The sequence below is a fragment of the Adiantum capillus-veneris genome, chromosome 29 (genome assembly GCF_014529385.1).
Source record: "Adiantum capillus-veneris isolate H3 chromosome 29, ASM1452938v2, whole genome shotgun sequence".
NCBI lineage: Eukaryota > Viridiplantae > Streptophyta > Polypodiopsida > Polypodiales > Pteridaceae > Adiantum > Adiantum capillus-veneris.
The window spans coordinates 84,096,516-84,101,342 of record NC_140959.1 but is presented as its reverse complement, the minus strand read 5'-3'; the positions used below and the strand labels follow the sequence as shown (position 1 = coordinate 84,101,342).

The 4,827-nt window shown below is 42.0% G+C and overlaps 2 pseudogenes; both read right to left on the bottom strand.

Moving 5' to 3' along the window:
* Window positions 1–299: 299 nt before the first annotated feature.
* On the bottom strand, window positions 300–816 carry LOC147419507 (uncharacterized; annotated as a pseudogene).
* Window positions 817–1,925: 1,109 nt separating this feature from the next.
* LOC147419506 (uncharacterized) lies at window positions 1,926–2,810 on the bottom strand (annotated as a pseudogene).
* Window positions 2,811–4,827: the final 2,017 nt, after the last annotated feature.

The window sequence follows — 4,827 nt, the reverse complement described above, 5'->3', positions numbered from 1 at the left end:
TGCTCCACCCGACAAGCGTTTTCTCTTGCCCCTTGTCATTCCCATACATGTTGTGTTAACCTGAGTCAACTACAAAAGGAAAGGTAGTATAAAGACTTAGTTACTCAGAATGTAAACCGAGGCAAGGACATAAACCAAAGACACAATTACCCAGAATGCAGGATAAAAATATAATTACTCAAAGTGTAAACCCAGTCAAGGAACTAAACCAAGGACACAATTACTCAGAATGTAAAACCTAGGCAAGGACGTAAACCAAAGACACAGATACTCAAAATGCAGTATAAAGACACAATTACTCAAAATGTAAACCCAGGCAAGTACAAAAAGAGGACACAATTGCTCAGATTGTAGTATGAAGACACTATTAATTTAATTTTAAACCAGGCAATGGCAAAAGGTAAACCGTGGCATACAAAAAATAGAGGGGCATTACTGATCTCTTGTTTTTGCCTGAAGAACTCCGTAGCAGTACCACCCATCCGCATCCCTGTGTGACTGAATCGCTTATAAGGGCATGCAACAAGTCCAAGGTTGATCGATTGATCCGTGCATCCAACAAGGTGTACTTTATGTACTGCCAAAGTCTCTCCACCATGTTTGTGGTGTCAACGTGCCCGTGAGGCAAGAGCCGGCCAAACTTTGGCCACAATTAATGCCAAGTGCATGTCTTTGCAGCCCATCCATTGCAAATGTATCTTAGAATGTTATCATGCTTCGAGCATTCTTGAAGGAGTTCTCTGTACTTTGAGTTGACTCATCCTCCGTCGGGCATTGCATCATACTCTCCATTGCACCATACACATGGTCCTTCATTTCTTTGGGAACTTGCACGAACACGTGAGGAGGGGGGAGGCAATCATAAGCATGTAAAATGGAGAGGCGAAGAAACATATGCAAGCCTTTTGACGCACTTGTGGAAGCAAATGCTCCACCCAAGCCTTCTTTGTGTGGAACCAGGATACTAGCACAATGCATGCAACTTGGGTGATACTACCATTTTCACCCACTTCCCAGCAAAACGGATCGGCATCAACCACTTTCTTGATGGCTTGTAGTGAAGTGATGCACTTATCAATCACCAACGCCTTTGGGCGGATGTTGAAAGGACTAGTTTCAAAGTAACTTTCAAGGCGACTTTTTCGTGGCTAGTTTCTACATCACATGTTCATAACATGAACCACACATGTAAGCCAACACCATGCTGATTTGGTACCACTGCAACATACAAGGGCATGTCAAATACATTCGTCTTGAAGGTTGAGTCTATTGCCTAGGAACTATTGCTTGAGAAATGCATACACATGTGAAGCATCCAATCGTCTTGGATAACTAGAATGAAGGGTCGGCCTGTCTCCTCAACTGCATCAGGGTTGTAGGATTGACAGTGTAGCACCTTGTTCTGCTCTTTCAACTTAAGAGCCTCCTTGTACATTGATGACCAATCGTGACTTCCAAGCCTTCCTATAGTAATGAATATGGTTAGCATAGGTAAGTATAAACCCGTGCAGGCAACATATAAACCCTGTCAAGTGTAAACCCAGCTGCATTTTAGTTCACAAAAAGTAAAACCACACAAAGGTCACTACCTTCGACGCGCAATTTGTAGGACATCATCTGGATTTCCTTTGGAATCATGAAGAATCTATAGGATAATTTCTCTACAAGGGATTCCATGTTGATGTGGATGGGTTCTTTAGATACACTCATCCATGCAACATGGCGACATGTACTGACATCAAAGAAATCCTACATGCATCGCTTCTTAACCATAGGATGCACATGAAGGTGATATAGTTCACTCCGCGACCTGGAACATGCCCTTTGTGACCTCCAAATATCCATATGGCGACCTTCTCTGTGTCATGCCTTGGAAAAACCATAGAAACCATGAAGGGGCATCCACACTTCTTGGATTTGCGGAGTCACCGACGGTCCTCGCCGTTTCTTGGCGCCTCGCCCCATTGATGGCACCCAGATTTCCATTTTGTTTGTACTACCCAATTTAATCTAACCAATCTAGCTTTGTGGTTGACAACTACAGTATCTAATGTTTTTTGAACATCATCAAAGCCCAATGTGTGCTTCTCAATACACACATCACTCTTGCTAGCACTCTCACCCTTGTCATGTAAACGTAGGCACTGTGTTATATCTGGAATCTGCCCATGTCCATCCTCCAAAGCTGAAACTATAGTACAGTAGCAAAGGTCAAGGACCTCCTTTCCAAATTCAAGTGAAATACCATGCATCCTAATGTTGGTGCACCATGTTTTTGCGATTGCTGTCCTGGTTGCGATCCAATCAAGATGTTCACTTATGTGGCATGAAAACACAATCTTTTCCTAATCTTCTATGCATGGAATCCTCTTTCCAGTGCTATTAACAAGATACATATCACCTTCTTCATCGTTGACCATGTGTAATGATGCTTGGATTCTTCCCCATTTTCTCAAGTCCAAGAGGCCCAGTTTGTCCACTGCTTTGAGAGAATCTATGGTCGGTCCTTGCCCTTTTTGTATGAAAGCAATCATCAAGCTATATGCTTGTCTATCAAAGGCAAAATACCGATTAGATGTAAATGCAAAAGCATCTAGGCATGGTTGTTGATCCATTTTAAACAAACCTTGCATTTTGTGGCTATCACTAGAGTCTTCCCCATCCATCTCCTTATCAAAGGTGCTATAAATTTGATACATATCAAGAGGACATTGTCGCCCAAGCATATGGTTTGAAGAGTCTATCCACTGTGGTTGTTGCTCAACGGTTGGGAGTTCATTCAAATCCCAATGACAAGCCATCCCTTCCATTGTCGCTCTTATTCTCTATCTTGCTTGTGTTTACAAAGACTTTTCCACCTCTCCCCAACTATCCAATCATGAAGCCATGGCAAGAAGAACCTCTGCCCTACTGGTAGCATCAAATTTCTCCCATTTTTGCATTGCAATACCCTATCTTGCTCGGGTTTACAATGAAAGAGCTCAACTATGGGTGGATGTGGAGAGATGTCAATTCTTTATGACGAATTCAGCTTGGAAATCTAGAGTAGGGATAGAGGCTCAGAAGTAGAGAGCTCTTTCAAAAGAGGAGAGGCAGAGGAGAGCTGCATCAACACAAGGCCATGGCGAGCTGCAACGTCACTTGCTCTACCTGCTTGCGCTCGCGCCATTCGAAAGAGGCGGAGAGAAGGATTGCAATGACAGTCCCTCGACACTCTTCTCGCGCGCCCTTGCGGAGCATGCATGGAGAACCTTCGTAGTACCACAATGTAACTACCTCCGCAACCCCCAATCATCAATCATGGATTTTTCAATTCGCATGATGTGGCACCCAGCCTCGTCATCATTCCCCACTTCGTCCAGCCCCGCCTCATCCACCTTGGCTTGCCTCGTCACCCCGCCACATCGGCACTTTGCAGCCCCTCGATGAGCCCGATTTACGTTTTGCAACGGGCAACCCCCACCCCCATGCCGCCATGTGACTCGCTACGAGTGTGGCCAAGATGCCTTCACTCCTCGCGTCCCACTCGCGCACTGTGTATGCCATCAAATGGGCTTGTCACCATCGCAAGCAAATAATCATGAGGGGATAAGATGGGGTGCCCCAATCACGACTAACCCCCCACCATGTAGGCCCCCTCTTTATGATTAATGAAGCTTCCAAAAAAGTTCAAAACATCATTTCCACCCTCCAAAGTCTTTCCAAATCTATTCTATAGCTAAAAAGTAATTTTCTCTCTCTACAAACTCTTTTCTAAGCTCTCCATTTCTCAACAACCACATGCATTCCCTATAGTCCAACATTATTTTTTTGCTAGCTTTCTTCCACCTCCATTGTAGCACCAAGCATGCTCCTCCCCCATCTCTTCCCCTTGCCCACCACAAGGATTCAAGGATTCATCTCCCACATAAAGATAAAATGGTAAGAAAACTATCCTTGTAGATTACATTCATAGCTTAACATCATCTCCATCTTAAAGTTTATCATGCTGGAGAGAATAAACCTCTTTATGACTTTCAATGTTTAGGCTTCATACCTCATAACACTGTGTGGTGCTATTTTGTTGATGGCTTTGGTGCGCCATCTATAGTTGTGTAGCATGTGATTGAGTCTCATAATGCAAGTAAGTTGTGTTATCTATGGAGAGTCATCAAAGATTTTTCTTATAATTTATTCTTTGTATAGTTGTCTTTAGATTATCATTTTGTACTTTATCATTTTTTCCTTTATAACTTTGTGCTCACATAATCTGTTGTTTACTTACAGAGTCAACTTCTTTTCAGAGGACATGAGCAAGCAACCATGTGCAGAGATGGAAATCACTCTATTTTTATTTCATGAGGAACCTTTCACTACGACGATAAAGGATTTTGATAAGAATAGTAGAATTTTTGTAGAATCTTGAACCAATAGGTACTCTCTAGGAGGTCTTAGAAAACCATCCATATAGTACTACTATCTTTCCTAATGTCATAGACACACAAATACTCAACTGTGTATGAATCTCTAGATGAGGAAGACAAATACTTGTAAGAGAAGCCTAGCAACAACAACATTGTCTCCGTTTGTGATTATTTCATGAGGCTGGATTCCTCTATAAATGCAATATAAGTATGTTTTTTTGTTAAATGGTGTCGCATTGAGTGAGAGTATTTAATTTAGATTACTGGAGTTTCATACAGATTCAAAAAAATATTGTTGACCTTTATGGATATTTTGATTTTCCTATAAGATGTTTCAAGTCTCAAGTTTTAATCTCCACCATGAAGAAATTCAAGCAATATTTTGATTTCAGTTTAATCATTAATGGTTATTCTTATTAAAGTG